Consider the following 20803-nt stretch of genomic DNA (forward strand, 5'->3'; position numbering starts at 1 on the left):
CCACCCCCACACACCCCTTGGCTTGACTGTTTCTATCTTTTAATGGGAAAAAAAGAACACAGATTATGGTGAGGGTTTGCTTTATGGCCTGGAAGCCGCTTGATCACAGCTAAAGGATCTGAGTCCACTGCCCGGCTGTGAGCTAACATGGTACCAAGGGCGGTAGAGAGAAGTCTTTCCTTATCAGTTAGTCACATTTATGGCTCTTTGTCTTTAGGGGGATTCGAGAGAAATTCTCAATCAACTAGGCTGGTTATTATAATTATTGTAGGAATTCAAGGGTGGTTGGAGAGACAGGGTAGGAAGGGAGGAAAGCAGTAAATTCCAAAGCAGAATGCATATCACTGGGAGTGTCAAGAACAGGCAGGCATCTTATTTTGGGGAGGGAACAAAAAAGGCCCCCTTTTACCTTTGGTGTCCTTCTATTTTTATTCTCATGTCTCATGATTTTATTTTTAAACACCAGAGATGACATATGTCTATCAAGTTTGGGACTAATATATTTTAAAATAATTATTCTCTGTCTGATTAGATCATGTAGATTTAGAATATGCTAAAAACTGAAGAAAATTAGCATTGTGTCTTTGAAATGTCCCGCTGGGAATAGAAGCTGTATTCAATGCAACTGTGCTTAAAAGACAGGGACAAAACAGATGTGTTTGAATACTTTCTGAATTATATCTTGATTGTTCATGTCTCACTGCTGGCCTCCCTGATAATCTAAGTGCACTTAGAATTTTTAACATAGCCCACTATTTCAAGGGGAAATAGTGATCTAATATGCTTCTTCAAATATGCTTTATAAAATAGGCTAAAAGAATCTCTAATATTTTCCTTTGTAAGAATCTGGATCCTTTGTTTTGAAAAACAGGGAGAAAGATATATATATATTTTATTTTTTGGTAGGAGGTTTTACTGGGATTGAACCCAGGGGTGCTTAATCAGGAGCCCAGCCCTTTTTCATATTTTAATTAGAGACAGTCTCTTGCTGTGTTCCTTAGGAGCTTGCTAAATTGCTGAGGCTGGCTTTGAACTCAAAACCTCCTGCCTCTGCCTCCCTAGCCACTGGGATTACAGGCTTGTGCCACCATGCCCAGCTGGAGAGATTGATCTTTAACCTAAGAAACAAATAGCTTGTGGAGTTGACCTTTTAGCACATTTTTTTCCCATTACCCCAGAGGCAAAACACCCTAAAAACTTAAATATAATATATAATATTTAACATTATATGCTAATTAATCACAAAATTATAATAAAATATTAATTGATAGATTAATAATACAACCTCTAGATTGTGATTTCCAACCTATTTTAAACCATGCATGTCAATTTCTTTGAAACATTCATAGAATTGAATACTTGGGGGGGCGGGGTTGTGGCTCAGTGTAGAGTGCTCACCTAGCATGCGTGAGGCACTGAGTTCAATCCTCAGCTCCACATAAATGTAAAATAAAGATGTTGTGTCCACTTAAGATTAAAAAATGAATATTTTTTTTTAAAAAAAGAGAACTTGGGACTTAAATAAGTTAAGCTCACCCATGTCCCCTCACCACCCCCTCCCAATAAGGTGATTGGGAAAGAAGGAATTATAGCATTGAATAATTCCTGGTGGCCTCTTAGTGTTCATTTGTGTTTTCCAAGGATGGTTAAAGTTAAGGAAAATTACTTTGGAAAGGGTCCAGCAAAATGAAAAACATCAGTTGCTTTTCTGAATTTTTTTCTGGATGCATCTAAGGCAGCTTTGTCAAAATTACATTGTCCCTGCTGGAAAAACTTCCCCGTGATTAGTTTTGGTGACTGGATCATCTTGTGGGTGTTGAAAAGTTGGATCCCAAGTGATGTCCTTCCTGTTCCATTTTTGGTGGGCTGTGACCTCAGAAGCCCCTGAGCAGCACAGACAGGAGCTCCATCAGCACAATCTGCTTGATTAGGTCCTTCTAGAAGGCTCCTCTGACTCCCATCACTGACCTCGTGGACCTTCAACATCCCTCTTTGCCCGTTCTGCACTTTAATGTCCATTCCTGATTTCCTGAAAGCCTGTAATTTCAGTACGACGAACATTATATCTCAATAGTTCCCCTGGAGTTGTTAAAGTCAATTTGTTCTTAGAAACTTCTTAAAAGTCCAATTTATTTACTTGATGGGCTGTAAAGCTGTTTCCCTTCATTAGGAGAATTACCTTCTTAGCCAGGCACTCATGATCATGACGGCTTTCCTGATCATTCTCTTTACCCAGTGATGTTCCGTTAAAATTCTCAAAATGGGGCCACCTGTTCCCTAATGAAGGCGTCTCCATGACTGTCCTTTTGTTTTTGAAGATACATCCCAATTTAAGGGAGATTGTGAGTTGATCTTGAGCAAAAGATTGATGTGCAAACTATCCAAGACAGAGGCTCCAAGTTTGAGAGCTGCCTGTCCCTTGGTTCTTCCTCTGTCTTCAGGATTAGCATGTTGGTCACCTTGTGTCTCCACCCAGCTGTCACAATGATTTACCCTGATGGTTCAGACTTGAAGTTTCCAGCTTCAGCATGCTCCACTTGGGGCGTTGTGAGTATCCAGGCAAGGAGATACACTTCACTACTAGCTACCAGAAAGAAGTCCAGGCCCTTAGGATTATTTAAATTTATTATAAATATTTTTTAACTGTATCAACTAGAGTACATGGGATAACAGAGGGAACTAATTATATTAAGATTGTTATCCAAACATTTAAAGTTTGTGACCGACAATACATAAATGTTTTATTAACACATTACAAGATTCGCTAGCCGGTCTAACAACTAGCCCCACATTGAAGTCATCATGAGCGCCTGTGATATTTCAAGATTCCTGTCGTAACTGTAAAGTGATGTCAAATGAGGACAAATTCTCAAGTACTGCTAGTAGTAGTACTTTGCCTGTTCCTACATTCATGATCTTAAGAAATGCTAATTGCCATAAGAAAAATTAGTCCTTATCTTCAATAACCTCAAATAGGTTGTTGAAGATAAAGACTAATTCTTTCTTGTTGCAAGTTCATAGACCACTGGAATTTTAACTGCAGTTTTTCTAGATCAGGAGGTTCAAACTTTTTCGGAAAAGGGAAAGGTGGTAAATATTTCTGGTTTCCTGCATCTCTTACACTCTGCCCCACAAAAGCAGCCAAAAGCAATTCTGAATTGATTGGTCTAGGCCGGATTCTAATAAAACTTTATTTAGAATCACAGACCCAGGGCTGGACTTGGGCCATGGGCTATAGTTGACTGACCTCTTTGTTAGGTGATGGTTGTTCTTGCCAAGGCTTATTCCGTGTCCTGACTGGCACATTCTCATTTGGGGCCTTAATCAGTGTTTTTTTTTTTTTTTTTTTCCCAGTCTGCTTAGGCCTCTCAAGTTTGATATTACACTTAATTTGAAAAACCTTGTAACTTGAGTACTCATAGGTCTGGTTTCTTAGAATACAAAGGTGACTATGACTGATTCTCTCACCTTGCAGAACCTCACGCTAGTTGTGTGGACCAACATAGAAGTGGGATGCACGGTGGGTAAACAGATTGTTATCATTGCTGTAATAGTTAAGCATACAATGTTTTTGAAACAATGATGACACCCCCCCCCCAAATGCCTTATGACAGTCCTCTGTACTTTGCATTCAACACTTTTTAAAGAAAAGTGGGTTTTTTTTGTTTCTTTCTATGACCCCGGTACCCCTGAAGGTCATTATGAGTATATACTGGAGTTAAGTATTTTATTTGAATGGGCAAAAAGCTGAGAAATTCTCATTGTTTAGATTATGATAATACAAGTTTATATGCAGAAAATCATGGATGTCCTTTCTTTCAAATGAGTTGACCCTTATTTTAAGCTTCTATTGTTAGGTAGAAGAGATAAAGATAATGCTCAAAATCCTAGTCCTCTAACCTCAGGGGAGTAGATCTTGTTCATGGAGGGAGTGTTTGCATCTGGCATGTCTACCCTGATCGAGCCCTGTACATTGTATTATAAAAGATTTCATTTCCAGCTTCTAGGTACCATCGGGGTGAGCATGCCCAGTGGGTTTTGTTTCCTTGAATTCTTCTAATAGATGATGCCTTTCCCCATGATTGGTGCTTCCTGGCTTGTAATGCGTTTATTATATTTCTCATAATTTAGAAAATCCTTACCTGCTAATGTTTCTGGATACACTGCTTGCTGGTGGACTCTTGGGTCATTGCCTTTGTTTCTTCCCCTCTTTGTCCCCTCCTTAATCAAGCATGAGGTACACAGGAGAGCCATCTTGTCTTCGTAACTGTCTCAGTCACCTATTCATTCTAAATTTGCTGCTGAACAAAAAGTGTTTTAGTCCAATAGTTTGGAATAAAATCAAACTTGGTGAAAAAACTGAAACTGTGCTGTTTTATTGAAAACATCAGTATTGAATTTCTTAGAACTCGTAGAGCTAAATTAAGAACCATCATGAGCCGGGTAAAGTGGTACAGGCCTAGAGGCTGAGGCAGGAGGATTGGAAGTTTGAGGCCAGCCTCAGCAATTTAGCAAGACCCTGTCTCAAAATCAAAAGGGGCTGAGGATGTGGCTCACTTATAAAGCAGCACTGGGTTCAGTCTCCAGTACAAACAAACAAACAAAACCAAAAACTAATCTTCGTGGAGAACATTGTTGCTGTGGGTGGTTTGCTGACCTTCATAGGTAACACATTCTTTTGCTTTTAACTAAGTTTATATATAAGATTATAACTTTCCTTACATACATGCCAAAGTGCTGGAACAGAACCTTTACAGCTATTTACTTTGCCCTTGGTTCACAGCATAACATTACCCAAACCCCACATGCCAGTTGCAAAAAGTCACTCCATTTTCATCTCTAAAATTCTTTGGTCTTTGAATATTTGGGGGGCTATAAATTTTTCATAACATTATGTATTCACATCATGATTTAATTATTTCATCTAGGAAAGTACATCTGAATCAGTCATTTAACTCTCTCATAGATTGGTGATTGATTTGTTGATCTACCTTTAAAAATCAATAAGATAAAGTATATGTAAAATCAGACTTTTTGAATTATTGTTTATCACCAAGGATATCCTTGGTTAAAATGGATCAGAGGGCCTGGGGACATAGCTCAATGCTAGAGCACTTACCTAGTGTATGCAAGGCCCTGGGTTCAATCCCGAGCACCACACACACACTCAAATAAAATGAATTATAAATCAGTTCATTTTTCTCCTTTTACTGTGTTAAGATAAGACTTTGGCCATCCATTTTAAAAGATAGTCTAATCAATTGTTATGTTGCTAAGTTATTAATGAACAGCAGAGAAGTGTGGTGTCATTATTTTTTTTTTATTTGACTTGACTTCTCCACTTATGTTTACACATAAATGGTCTTCAGCTGGTAGATCTCAAACTTCGAGGACAGGTTTGGGAAGCCAGAAACCATTGTTTCTCAGTGGGCTTTCAGGAAAGACAGAGTCAACTTTTGGCTTGAGTATTTAGAAAGAGTTGTTTCTTAGATTTCCCATGGAGGCTGGGGAATATCTCCCATTTGCAATGATGGGTTCCCAGAGATGTGGTGTTCCAGCCTTTGATGTCACATCTCCAAGTTACTTTAGGAACAGAAAGGATCCTATGATCCTGTGACTTAGATCCCCTGTTTGAGGTCAAGATTGGTGAGGTATTTGTAACAGTTTTAGGTTCCCAAGCCCGCTCTATTTGCAACAAAATTATTTTTAATACTGAATGAGCGTTCTGTACATTATAAATCTCTGTGCTGAATGTGACATTAAGGCATTCTTTTGTTTTCAGAGGTATTTAAAGTATCACGCTTCAGGTACAGCTGGCTCCAGGGGCTGAGTTGGTATCATCATGGCTCTCAATCTTTTTTTTTTTTTTTTTGGCCTTTTAGGCTAACACAGTAATTAATGGTTGTCATGCTTGCTGCTAAATTATTAATGAAATAGGGAAAAAGTGTGGTGTATTCTTTATCCATGAATTATCTAGGAACATATGTCTGAATAAGTCATACATTTCTGTCATGGGTAGTTGGTTGATTTATTGATACATCTATGAAAATCAGTAAGATAAAGTATATGTACATTCAGATTTTTTTGACCTGTTGTATATTAGCAAGAATATTCTTGGTTAAAATGAATTTTAGGTGTTGTGGATTCTTTGTATATATCTCATCTCATGGTTTAGGTTTTGTTAATGATTTTGTAACTTTAAGTGCTTTGGGGTTTCACAGCAAGTATAAGATCCACCAAATGGTTGTGAATATTAAGCGTGTCAGGACGTTTCTTTGTTGGGCCCTTCTACACCCTCTCAGGTTCCTTGCTGGTCCTCACCCTCCACAACCCAGGGAGGGCTGTCGATTATAGTGACCAGAACAGGAGCCGACCACGTGTCTCATCCGTCCTCTCACGAGTGGGTATGCTACATGGGTTTTTTTTTGGAGTAACAGGCATGGTTTCAGGACCGGTCATGTGTCTTGGTAAGGCTAATGAGTATCTTCTCTGAGTTTGCTAATCCCCTTAAACAGAGCATGTATCTTCTTAAGAATTTATTTCTCAGACTGGGGTGGTGGCTCAGTGGTAGAGTACTTGCCTTGCATGTATAAGGCACTGGATTTGATCCTCAGCACCACATAAAAATAAATAAATAAAATAAAGTTATTGTGTCCATCTGTAACTAAAAAAAATAATAATAAATTTTATTTAAAGAATTTATTAAATTTATTCATTTAAATAAATTTATTTATTAAATTTATTAAAATTTGTTAAAAGAATTTATTTCTCAGCCAAAGAAGAGTTTGGCTTTGTGAAGGCAGCGTATTAGCCTCAAAAGGCACAAAAGGGACCTGAGCTATGGTGACACCAGCTGTACCTGAAGCCTTTTACTTTAAACACTTAAAGTGTTTAAATTGATCAATTATTTTTTTCCCTTCTGTATACTTTTTAAAAAAATTTTTTTTAGTTGTTGATGGACTTTTATTTCACTCAGTCCCCCTTCTGTATACTTTTGACATAGATTTATGTTTGTTTTACTCAAAAGAGAAGCAATATCCTGGGGAAGTGGGTACAAAATACTGCTGATACAAAAATCAGAACACTCTTAACTAGCTCAAGCCTTCACTTACACAATAACAGGAGTCTGGATACAGACTTCAGGATGTTGTCTGCTTGAAGTCAATGCCACCGCACCCCCCAATCCCTGGTTCCTCCTACCACCCCTTGCCTGTCTTCTTTTAGCTATGAAGAGCAAAATTAATTCCAAGATGGGTTAGGTTGTGAAGAAGAAACAGGGGATCAGCTGTTCTGCTTCTCCCCGCCACACAGAAATAAACATCGCCTCAGTTATTCCATTCCAGCCGAGCTGCTGTTTTTCCGTGGCATGTTGAGGTTGTTTCCACCGGATCTTGTTGGAGCAAACTGATTTTGCTGTGCAGGAGGTGATATTCCTGTTAGTGGGTGAGGCTACAAGTTTGGTGTATCTGCCTATAGCTAGAGGCTCACCTCTCTGTTCAGTTGGCTCAGCTGCCCCATCGTTTCAGCCCCGAAGATCCTTTTGCATCAATGCTTTTATCTAAATCCCATCTTTTCCACCACTTTCCCATCTCGCCCCCGATTTTGCTTTATAAAAATCCGAATAGCATTTATCACGATTAGTTATTATGGCCTGTATTTGGGTGTCCTTTAAAGGATGTGTTAGGATGACTATTATTTTTAAAAATCCTCCTTGTCTTTATTTTCCCGTTGCCATCTGTTCTTTCAAATATTCTCAGATTGTTTACGGTTGCAGTTTTCCCTCCATACATTTCCTGGCATTTGGCTCTCCTCTTCTGCCACGATAGGTCAGGCTTTTAGAAATCTGGCCCCTGTGTAATTTGACTTTTTTTCCTCCGTCAACACACCGCCTATGCCTTCGGAAATCTTTCATCTCTTAGGTCTTCGAGCAGATGTTAACTGTTTCAATATTTTGTTGTTTTGGTGTAAAGAAAATTGAAATATAAGCCGTCAGTGATAGCATGCGTTGCTTATACCAGACCAGATTGCTGCTTTCAAGTGGAATATGCAAACGTCTTTAAAACATGGAACATTCCCTTATGCATTTTAACCATCATCTACAGGTTGTGTGCTCTGAAGAGGGAGTGAACGCTCCAGGTTACGGTGACGGTTTTTGTTGAGCCACTAGATGTCTAGAAATGGGCATTTTAATTCTCTGAATTTAATTTTTAATTTTAATTTTTATTTTTTGGTACTAGGGATTGAAACTCAGGATTGAACCCTGAGCCACATCCCCAGCCCTTTTTAATATTTTATTTAGAGACAGGGTCTCACTGAGTTGCTTAGGGCCTCACTAAACTGCTGAGGCTGGCTTTGAACTCTTGATCCTCCTGCCTCAGTCCTACCGAGCTGCTGAGATTACAGGTGTGCACCACCACACCTGGTTCTGAATTGGTTTCCAATGGTGGGATTTTACTTTGGAATAGACTCTGCCTTGTATATGAGAATGAGAAGGCAGTGGCTCTGTGTGTGTGAGTTATACCCCATAATTTCTGGTTCACATTTTGTCAGTGGTGGCATTTGGAATGGCATGGCCATCATTTTGGTATTGTTGGTATTGAAATGTCAACTAGGAATGTCCCATCGCACTTAGCAGCAGCGTGTTGGGAGTCCTCGGCTCCAAAAGCTAACTTCCTCAACACACACACACACACACACACACCCCCGCTAGAAGAGCCGTCCAATGGTGAGCCCTGCTGGCTCACATGATCCTTACCCACCAATCAGACTAGCCCTGCTGGCTCACATGATCCTTATCCACCAATCAGAAAGTACCCCATGCCAACTGTCAAACCCTTCAACCTTTAAACTGTCATAACTGTCAAACCACCCCCGGCTCTATAAATATGCAGAGCTGTTCCTCAATAAATGGGCATTTTCTCCGACAACGAGCTTTGTTCGTACTTTCAGGTGGTATTAATGAACAGTTTAATTGAACACTTAGCATTTATTGCTGGTCCTGTCCCAATGTCTTATCTAGACTTTCTCTCAGCCCTGGGTGTCCATCCCTATGATGTTCCCATTTTTCAGACGAGGGGACTGAGGCTCAGAGTAGTTAGCAGCTTTCCTAGGACCACAGGGCTCGTTTGTAATGGGGTTGGGCCTGCAGTCTCCGTGATCCATGCTTATGGGCTTGACCCCTAGTGAAGGACTTTGTAAGAGTCCAGGCTGTGAAGATCAAGACGATGCATCTTCGTTATTTCCAGCTGTAAATGCAGACAGGAATTGCATCTACCTATGTTGAGAGGTTAAATGACAGAATGCCCATCCCCGGCTGGTAAGTGGTGAGTAAATAACCAGCTGCTGTTATTTTTGAAGCTATCAATTACTGTTCCACCGTGGAACTTTAGGTGTTACCTTGCCTCCGCTATGAGGGGGCCTCTGGACAGTCAAAGTTCATTACGGTGTTGAGTGTAATCATATCTTTGGGCGGGTAATGCTTCACTACCTCTGTCTTACATGATATATTAAATAATTGAAGAATAGCAGATCTCTCCTTCACTTTATTCAGATTTCATCCTAAGCCTGTTTCTCTACCAGCCAAAATGAGGAGAAATTTGTAGCTCAGGCCCTCACGTTGAAAGTGGACATTAATATTAGCAAATTCCCTTTAATAATCACCACATTAAATTTGATGACTTGAGGGGACATCCTCATAGCTTATAAGCAGGAAGTAATGTGTGTGAGAGACAAAGGAGCCTTCCTCAAATGCTAAGTCTTGAGCAAGATTAAAGAGGACCCAGGAGGCCCAGGGTGGGCGTGTCTTTCCTCTAGTCTACACTTGGTAACTGCTGGTAGGTTTCCTGAGTACCCTGCAGAAAGAAGGTGATAGAAACCCATCCTAGAGCAAAGATCACTGACACTTTTTCTTCTACGTGATTCAGAACAAGAGGATTGTGATAAATAATGACTCTGACCTTGGGGTTATTAAATAGGAGTCCTTGAATTTTGCCAACAGTGGAGCTGGTAGTTGCCTAGGCAGGAGTCTGGAATGGCAGAGCTTGGTTCCTGGAGGTCCAAGCTGCCTGGAATAGATGAAATCTTGCATAGCACTCAGTGCAGGTCCAGGGGGTGATCTAGAACCAGAGGACAGTGTGGGGAACAGGGGATGGCTCCTTGGCACTTTGTGCCCAGATCTTTTGGCCCTGTGAGCATCTTCCCTCTGCTTTCTCCTCCTCCTCCTCCTCCTCCTCCGATACTGCAGCAAGGAATTTGTCCATCTTAGGGCATAACCCAGGACAGGATGGTGGATGGTAGTGGGGAACTTAGTTCCCAAAACCATTTAGAGCATGAACATCAATTGCTATCTTATTCCATGTGTAGTTAGGAAACCACTGTCTACATCTCTCTTCTCCCAGGGGAAGGAGTTAGTTTTGGGATCCAACTTGATCAGCTCGAAGAAGCCCAGGGAGGGACTCTATGAAAATTTGCATGTCGCACACTGCCAGGTGCTGTCAGGTTCTTAGACCCAGGGAGCAGGCGAGAGATCTTCCTCCCCACAGGGGCCAAGATGGCCCGAATCTTGGAAGTACAGAAAGGGTGCTCCCTGGGTCATCAGCGTCCTCGGAGTCTTAAAGGATTGAGCACATTTTCTTGTTGCTGATGTTTTTTTGTTAATACTTTGAAATCCAGAAGGTAGTTTTCATTTCATCATGTTTAGGAATTGTTTTATATTTCATATGTTTAAACATTATGGAACTTGGGGCAAAGGCTGAATTCTTGAAATAAAGTAATGGTGGCAGGCGAGGTATGGGTGAGGCTAGATGTTATCATTTTATTCTGGAATAAAGGAGAAAAAATGTAGATGCAGACCTTGCCCAGAGAAAGAAGGACACCTTCCCATGGAGGAGGAGCTTGGGCCAGGTCCCTGAGGCGAGGCTCTTTCAGGTCTAGGGCTGGCACTAACCTCTTGTCATTTTACCTCCCTGTGTCCTCTATAAATCAGGGTTTTGGGTTTCAGGCAAGGGAAATAGGTTTCATTTCGGGTGCTGTTGATTGACAGCTGCTTATTGGAGCCCAGTATTCAGAAAGATCATGCTGCCAAGCACTGAGGTTGTAGGCCCATGTTAGGATCATTAGTGCCTTGGGGCGTGGCGAGGCACACCTGTAATCCCAGTGACTTTGCAGGCTGAGGCAGGACATTTGCAGGTTTGGGGCCAGCCTGGGTCATTTTGCAAATCCCTGTCTCCAAATAAAAAGGACTGAGGATGTAGCTCAGTTGTAAAGTGCCCCTGGGTTCAATCCCCAGCATAATAACCCTTACCAGGGGAAAAAAAAGAAAAAAGAATAAGAAAAAGAAAAATCTGGAGGAAGATGCAGGGTGGGAGAATGCCTTACATTCCACTCCTGGATTAACTGGGCATTAGCTCCAATTTCCAGTGTTAAAAAGAGAAGAGTGAGGAAAGGAAGGAAGGGATGTAAGGAAGGAGGGAGAAAGAATAAGAGAGAGAGCTATCAGAACAAAGAATCAGTGGCACTCCCTTCCCAGCATAAGATAAAGGAAAGTAGCGATTTTGAGTCTTCCTACTGAATCCTATCACGTAGTCATTCTCTTGGAACAGTTATGGGCACATAATTTTCTTCTTAGAATACATGTCTGCATTTTAATGGAGATAATTGTATTAATTATCTCTTACAGGAATACACTTTTCCCATAAAGACTATCTATGCCCACATATGGTAGAGTTTTGTTTTGTTTTTCCCCAAAAAAAGTTTTTTTGGCTGTGATGTAGGAAAGAAAATTTCACTTCTACTGCAGAAGGTTATGGAAGGTAGTGGACACAAGTGTAACAGAAATACTAAAATACTAGCTCAACATTTGATCCCCCAGATACACTCCCTCCCCGCAAAATGTTGCAAAATATGATCTAAAATGATATCTAGTTAATTCTTTTGGTAGGTTAAGAAAGACTCTTTGGATATTGAAAATAATATCAGGCATGAATTTTTCAGTGTCGTGTCCATCAAAATTGTCTACAACTCATTGCTCTTTGAGGCTTGTATACAAAACATTTCCCAGAATGAAATAAATTCTTTCAATGTCACTTGGCTTTAGTAAGCCTGTTTATTACCAACATACTAGGGCATTCAAGTGGTATTTTTGCTGCTGGTTTTCTTTTTTCTCCTTTCCTTTTTAAATCTCTGAATGATTTGAATCGTTTCCTTTTTACCTTTGCTTTGGCAGGGATGGTTGATGGAGGTGTTTTCATTTCTAAGGGTCTTCCCGTAGTTCTTGGATCAAAACAGCTGGTCAGATGACTAGAGAGTTAGAGGCACAGACTTGACGAGTGAATTAAATGATCTGCTTTAATGTTTCACTAGCAACTAGAGAGTGAAGTGATCCACAGACCAAACCAGAAGCATCATGGGATTTTGACTGATGGGTGCCTTCCATTCCCTTGACCCTGAGGCCCAACAACTTTGAGGGTTTCTTAGGGCCCCTCTAGCCATTCAGGGACTTTTTTTTTCCCCCTGTACTAGGGATTGAACCCAGGGGAAATTAACCACTGAGCCACAACTCCAGCTCTTTTTTTTTTTTTTACTATATTTTATTTAGAGACAGGGTCTCACTGAGTTGCTTAGGGCCTCACTAAGTTGCTGAGGCTGGCTTTGAATTCACAGAGCCTGAATGTGGAACCTGGCATGCTGGAGTGGCACGGGTGGCTTCAGAAGCCAAATTAGATTCTAACCTATCCAGCTATGTATCTCAAGAAGTTAGTTCACCTTTCTGGGCCTCAGTTTCCTCCTCTGTTAATAGGGATCTAATAAAAAGACATAGTGAACAGTAAAATAATAGTCTAGGAATAATCTATGGCACTGTGCTTAGGCCCCTCCCTGTCAAATTAGAACTGCTTATTAATATTGAGCTTATGTAACAAAGTGAATTGGCGTGGGGCTTGGGTGCACGTCCTACTGGTTCTCAATTAATGTGTTTTCCGATTGAACCAGTTTTGTAGAAGATGGTGGGTTTTCCAAGTGAGTTAAAGACCATTGATACCTGGCTGCAGAACCAATTTCCCAATAGAAACCAAGAAGATGCTGTGGGTCAAAGCTGCCCTGAGCACTGGTAGAAATTAAAAAGTTCCTCTGAGAAGACTAGTGGGTGTAAGGACGGAGGAACATTCTTAAGGATGCTTCTGCATATCTTTGTGGGTTCAGAGGTTGATGCTGGCTCTGGATGAGTTGCCTCCAGGGCCTAACATTCCCTGTGAGTTAGATGGTGTTCTTATTCCTCTCTTGGGATTAGTGTTTCAGGCTGAGTTTTGCTAGGGTAACAGGAGTGGAGGAAGAAGAGTGAGTGGAGTGGCCACCAAACTCTGTGCACAGGTCCTTTAGGAGGGAGAAGCCTGCTAGGAAGCAGAATCCATGGGAAAAGCTTTGTTTGCTGTGTTCCTGGGGTGAGGCCCAGCCTCAGGCCCTCCTGCTCCAGCTTTCCTCTGGGAAGTGACTTCCTGGTGAGGGGAAAAGTGTGTAACCAGATGCTTCTGGGAAACAGATGTCCCAGCAGCTCAGGGGAATGCTCCTGTGGAGGGAAATGGCTTCTGACTGCTTAATTTTGCTTCAAAAACACACACACATTTTCATGATTATCCCCCGGGGGTCGATACAACACACTGAGGGACCCACAAAGGACACAGGCAGGGTATCCACATATACCTTCCAGATAGAGACCCTGAAGTGTGTGCTTGTGTATCATTTTTTTTTCCATACATATACATAGAGAGCTGAAGGGTGGAGCAGGGAAGGGGAGTTAGGAGACTGGGGGGGATGGTTCTAGAATAATCAATGTCTGACACCAGCAATAGGTGCAGTTGGTTTCAACAATACAGCAAAAGACTTAACTTTGGCCTGGTCTTCCTCTTGGTAGGATTCAGTACCCCACGACTGTTAGGGTCCCTGTCTTCTTTCTGTTCAGGGTTTTGCCATCCATAGTACAAACACCATTTTAACTCTGGCTCTGCTTCATGATGTGCATGTTGCTGTGTTTTGTTTGGAAGGAAGAACTTTCTAGGGAGCCCTGGGGTCTCAGTGTGTCAGAGGGCATTATGGTGCCATGGCGCTGTTTTGGTGTAGCTGGCCATCTTCAGGGTGAGGTTTGTGGTGCAACCCTCCAGTCTGGGTGGAACCTGAAAATATCTTTTTAATAAACTTTATAGCAATTATCAGTAAAATATAAAAGTAGTTTTAAAAATACAGTGAGCTCCAATATGCTCAGTGCTCCTTCCCCAGCCTGGGCTCTCTCTTTTTTTTTTTTTTTTTTGCTTTTAATCATCAGTCCATGGTTCAGACAAAGAAAGTATGACGCCTAGACTAAAATCAGGATTGTGGCCCAGGGATGCTAAAATAAAGCTTCCAAAGATGAGGAAAGAGAAGGTGAAATGAATGCTGGGAATGTTACCATGGTGTTTATTGCTTGGTTGTTTTGGGAGTCCATCCCTGATGGACATGTTAGAGGAAGGGTTTTTTTTTTTGGTATTTATTTAGTGTGCTATAAAGAAAATATCATCTGCAGTTTCCTTCACTGTTGGTGTCTGTGTTTTGGGGAAGCTTGACCAATATATTTATTGCAGATTTTATTTCCTTTATCAATAGTATCATTGGACTCATCCTTGTTGAAGTGTGTTCTCCAGATATAATCATTAACGAGGCCCCTCCTTTTCTTCTCAAATTTGATTTCCTTTGGAGCATAAAGTGTCTGGCCAACATCTTTCTCAGTCCCTGATAGGAATGTCCACGATCAGATTTCCTGACTGCCTGTCACCTTGGGGTGCCTCTTTCTGTACTACCAGCTCTACAGCAGAAATGCTAAGGCAGGCACAGGGTGTATCTCTCAGTTTTCTGTCATTGGAACAAATACCTCAGAAAAATTACTTGGAGGAGGAAAGATTTATTAGGGCTCATGGTTTTCAGCGTATTCACTTCGTGGTTGGCTGACTTCATTGTTTTGGGCCAGTGATGAGGCAGACATCATGACAGAAGGGTTCCACAGAGCAAAGCTGCTCATCTCATGGTGGCCAGGAAGCAGAGAGGGAGAGAGACAGACAGAAAGATACTGGGGAGAAAAGGCATTGTCCCTAAGGGCATGACCTCAGTGATCTATTTTCTCCACCATTTACCATTTTTCTCTATCTCCCCAAATACCATCAAATATGAATCTTTCCACTGATGAGGTCAGAACCCCTTTGATTTAATCTCTTCCCCAAACGTCCACCTTGAAACACTGTTGCTTTGGGGACCAAGCTGTCAATACCCAACTTTGACAGACCATCTGGATTTTTTTTTTAAAGAGAGAGAGAGAGAGAGAGAGAATGAATTTTTTTAATATTTATTTTTTAGTTTTCGACGGACACAACATCTTTGTTTGTATGTGGTGCTGAGAAACGAACCCAGGCCGTACACATGCCAGGCGAGCACGCTACCGCTTGAGCCACATCCCCAGCCCAGACCATCTGGATTTGAAGCATCACACACGGCCATTGCTTGGAAGGCCATTTAGTCTTGTGAGTCACAGGCACTCTGGGGACCAGAAACACTAAAGCCCAGTCCAAAGGCTTTTCTCATGTAGATTTGTCCAGAACCCATGCTAGATACAAAAGTGTAGTTGCCAGCCACATTCAGACCATGGATTCCTGGTATGTCCATCTTCCTCTTTGTAGGAAAGTGCTGGTAGACCCCAGGTCAGCAAATGAGGACACAAATGCCAGGTTTAGCTTTCAATCCCTTTTGCAAATAAACCATGATTGGAAACCAGCCACGCCCGTTCATTGGCACCTTATCCGTGGCTGCTTTGGCACCATAGTTCCAGACAGAGGCTAAAATTTTTTTTTTTTTTTTTTGTCAGATGCTTAGAGGAGATTGCTGACTCCTGTTCTGGAACATTGCTTTTTAATAGCTACATTCTTTGAGCCATCAGTGTGAGTCACAAATGTATTTTAAAATTTTCTAGAGGTCACACTTAGGAAGTGAAAAGAAACAGGTGAAATGAAATAGTATTTTCGTCAATCCATTATGTCCTGATTATCAAAATAGCGTGCCATCAATGAAACTATCGGCGAGAAGTTGTATGTTCTCTTTTTCCTGCTTGAATAAACACATTCTCCAGAATAAACACATCTCAATTCTGACTACGCCACGGGTTGAGTGTTTAAGTGGTCACAGGGACGAGGAGCCCACTCTATTGGACAATGTGGTTTATAGAGATTGGGCCTGAATCATTTCTCTGAGTTACTTTAACTTCTATTGGCTTTAAACTCCTATTTGTGTTTTATTACATACATTAATTTTCTCCCAAATGATGTCTTTTTTTAATTTTATTTTATTTTTATTCTTGTGGAATGATGATGGTTTACCCCACTCCAGTGCTGGGTTGTGAGTGTCTGGAGATCGGCCCGCCTCTCCTACTGGGTGACAAACCTCCATATACCAGATTTCTGGGGCTCCAACTTGTTTCTTCTTCAAGAGATTTAAAATTACCTATTTGTCTTGGCTCTTCTGGGCCTGTTAGAATAATCACCAAGCATTTGAAAAGTTAAAAGTTGCAGCGCCAGGGTCTTTTGTGCTTCCTCTAGGACATAGCTGTCAGGTATGAAAAATCTACCATGGCAAGATCCATTTGTTGTATTAATCACTACCTTTCTCTTGGAGTTGATTTACGGTTCAGTGGGAAATTCTGGAAAAATGCTTCATGCAAACCACGCTAGTTCCTTCGTGGACTGGAAAATGCATGTTCAAAGTGAAGGAAAATTCCAATTTCCCTGGGGAGGGAAAGGTTGAAATTCCCACGATAGGCTTTCTGTAAGTTTACCTATTTGCTGTTCTTCCTTGGGTCTTCTAGCAACTCACACAGACATGTAAGGGAGCAGTGTTAATTGCACAGGGTCAACTCACTACCAAATGTTCTTTTGGATTAATCTCAGGTCTCTATTGGTATTTGAGGATGATAAATAAAGACATAAGGTGCAGAATTTCCTTCTCTTATTGGAAAGGTGCTCACTTGAGGGGCAACTTGGGGTAAAGGGTGAGAAACTAGTTAATATCATCTTACTGGAATGTGAGCTATGTCACCTGAGTAGTCCAATTTCTAAGGAAAGAGACGGTAATTTTAGGTCTTAGCTTTTAAAGCTGCCAGACTTGGTTTGCTTTTATATCTCCCAAATGGAATTGGAACCCTCTTTATCCCAATGGTACTTTGCAATAGACTGTATTTGGCAACCTCTCCTGCCGAGGGGTTAAAATAAATCTGTCTCATCAGTGTCTTTTTGTTTAAGGATAGCATAAAAGTGCTGATGGTTAGCTTTACTTGTTCATATGCTCATTTTTTTATTTTTACTGCAGGATGTACTGACTTTTCCCCCCTTTTCTCTCTCCCAAAAAGAAAAGGAAAGACAAAAAAAAAACCTTCATTTATATGTCAAAACCATGAAAAGATATTATAAACATAATGTCTCATAGCATTAGACATTTGCCAAAACAGCGGTTTTGAAGCCCCAATTTTCCCCTTTCCTGATGTATAGATGCCAATTCTCCTTTCCCCTCTGCAAATGCACACATTTTCCACTTGGGGGTTCAAGTTTTATGTTAAGACATTATGAAGAGTTTGACGGATTCTTAAAAGTCTGTTGTATTTCTTCTTGGTGGTGGTGATGGGGAGACAGGTGACAGAAACCCAGAGAGGCAGGACAGATTGGCAACATTCTTCCTTACAACATCATCAGGGCCAACCTTAGTCATTTTTAAGGGGCTATTTTCTTTGTCCAAAAGCAGTGCTTTCTCGCCTTGGGAGCAATTGTTTCCCTCGTGGGGACATTTGGCAATGCATGGAGACAGTTTTGGTTATTATAACCGGACTGGAGCCAGCAGTATACTAGACCATGGTTCAGGATGCCATTAAACATCCTTCAGTGTTCAGAATTGTCCTCCCAGCAGAGAATAATCTTACCCAAGTTGTTAATAGTTCCAAGGTTATGAAATGCCACTATCAGGAGTGCTTCCTAGAATCAAGTGGTGGCTTATGTGTTTCTCCTTTTTTTTTTTTTTCCTTCCCTTTGCTCTTCAAAATGTGCCACAAAGTCAAGAGCCATCATGTATATTCATAATAAATTGCCTCTTAAAGAAAATCTCAAGTCTACTCTTCCTGAAAATGGGAAAGAAAAATCCAAGTGGTCCCAGGTTGCCAGATGGTGGCACTTCCGGAAGAGGGGGCTTAGCTTAAAACTAAAAGGTAGCAAAGTCTGTGTTCAAGGTTGTCACCGATTCAGCCCCCAGGTAAACCCCTTCATTGGGATGTGGGATGTGTAATTGCAGTTAAATCTCATATTGCTTTTATTTTGTGATTCGATAGAAAGGGTTGCTCTTTAGTCATTCTTACCCAGAACACAACTCATATTTTGTAGTCTTATGTACCTTCTTGTGAAGGATAAATGTTGGGTAGTGAAGGGAGGCGGGTATTGAATTTACAAATATTGTACTTTGCAAAGTATGACGTGACCTTTAGTTTTTATACCTTGGACTGTGTCTTCTATTAAGCTGTCAATCATATTCTCTCTTTGCCATTTAAGGAAAAGAAAACCTTGGGCTGGGGATGTAGCTTAGTGGTAGAGCACTTACTTAGCATTTATGAGATTCTAGGTTCATTCCCCAGCACCACAATAAATAAATAAATAACTAGATAAATAAACAGACAGACAGATAAATAGAAATCCCTTTTTGTAAATATTAGTCCACGGTGACAAATTTTGGTGGGATGATTGCTAAAGTTCCAGAACAGGCCTTTGGAGTGGATTTCTTTGAAATTGATGAGTATCAAATGAATTAAACAGAATTTTGGGTGCTGAGATCTCTACGAGAACTTGATCTCAGGAGACAGGGGAAACTTGAGCATTATCATTCTGGTCTTTTAGAGTGGCTTGGGGGCAGGGGTCAGGCAATCCAATTATTGCAGGCATACTTGATTGACTTAGAATGGACTTTGTGGGAAATAATGGTGTTGGCGAGAAATAAAGTTAGTTGTTGAAAGGTAGTGAGCCCGTGTGCATCTGTCAGCACAAGCGCATCCAGGAGAAGTCTCCCTGGAATAATTCAGTGGATATTTGTAATGGATGGGTTAAAGACTTCATTTCACCTTCATCTTCTTCCAAGTTCTAAATACATATGCCCTGCCTGCTCTATGGTTCATTTTAGATACAGTGAGTGGAAAATTGAACTTAATTATTAAGTCCCTTTGGTTTCTGAGTTTTGGATATTCTTATGATTTTGTTTGTGTGTGTGTTGGCGTGCATGCGCTTCTGGGTTTACAGGGCGTCTTAATCAATATCATTTCCCCCCTCCTTTAATTGTCTAAAAAATGTGATAGAGTGTAGAGTCAGTTGTGCCGATTACATCTGTGGGCTAGTGAAGGAACACAGGGTGACAGAGCAAGGTTCCTGTGCGGGCATGTACAAGCTGAGTCCCAGAGTGGTAATTATTCTTTAAATACTAAAGTAGAGTTTTACTTCTTAGAAGTCCTGATAAAACCAGGAGCTGCCATGTATCTGATTTCTGCTGTTGATGTAATTTTAGGAAAATCAGATGAACGGAGGTGAAAATGAGGTTTCATGCTCTGTGGCTGGTGTGCCCTTTCCTAAGTTCTGGGGGAACGTCATACAAGTTTTGCTGTGAAAACACAGCAGGGCCCCAACTTTTATCACTTCAGAGAACAGGCCCTTCATAAACAGAGAACACGAGATCCTGCCTTTTATCTTGCTATTTAAAAATTCTTCATTTTCTGCACTCACGTTATTGATCATATGGTGCGGGGAGGACACTTCAGAATCTTGAGTTTCGAAAAAGGAAAAGAAAAGCTGTTTGAATTTCTATTAAAATGAATTGTGGGCTGGGCTGGGCTGGGCTGGGGTTGTGGCTTAGTGGTAGAGCACTTGCTTAGCATGTGTGAGGCACTGGGTTTGATCCTCAGCCCCACATAAGAAAGTAAAAAAAAAAAATAGTTATTCTAAATAAAATATTTTAAAAAATGAATCGCATAGGCTGCGCATCACTTTCTAATTTCTGAGGTGACTTGTACATCCTGGGGACAAAAGAGGTTATACCATTGGTCAGGGGGAAAATGGGAAGTCTGTCAAAGACTAATAAGAGAGAACTGCTGGTCTGGGAGACCCTGGCTTGGCAAACCAGTGCATTTTGAAATTCATCAGACTTGTAAGCAAAGGGAGAGCTCAATTAAAGTTACTTGTCATTATTCCAGTTTGCTACACTATCTCTGGGACAGAGTGTTTGCTTGCCGGTGACCTTGTCAGAACTTGGATCTGACCTCCAGAGCTGTGTGTTTTTCCTTGACTCTATTCCCATTCCTCTTTCATCATACAGAAATTTGTAATCAATTCTGTGTCACAAAGTTGATCAATAGAAGTCCCAGTGGTTAACTAGATTGTGTTTTTCTTCATTTAAAAAAAAAAAAAATTTTTTTTTTTTAAGCCTGTAACTACAAAGTGGTTAAAGTAATCTGAGTTCCAGGAAATGCCTGGTAGCATACACTTATATACATGTGCGTAAACCCTGTAAATGCACACACCACTGCATATCTTGCATCGTGATTGATTGGTATGTGTTTGTGTACGTGTGTGTGTGTGTATGCAGATATATGAATCATTGAATCTTGTCCAGATGATGGTTTATCCTTTCAAACTCTGAAGTGTGTCTTGAGGCTACTGATGCTTTTCTTATAAGCGAACCCTTTCTTTCCTTCCTTTCTGCAAAGAGGCTCAGAGAG

General features: G+C 40.9%; 1 protein-coding gene across 2 annotated transcripts in view; it reads left to right on the forward strand.

The window, feature by feature from the left end:
• Positions 1-20803, forward strand: part of Ptprg (protein tyrosine phosphatase receptor type G) — a 708054-nt gene that overhangs the window by 211443 nt on the left and 475808 nt on the right. The gene's annotated exons all lie outside the window — the stretch shown is intronic.

The sequence above is a fragment of the Marmota marmota genome, unplaced genomic scaffold, assembly GCF_001458135.2.
Source record: "Marmota marmota marmota unplaced genomic scaffold, marMar, whole genome shotgun sequence".
Taxonomy (NCBI): domain Eukaryota; kingdom Metazoa; phylum Chordata; class Mammalia; order Rodentia; family Sciuridae; genus Marmota; species Marmota marmota.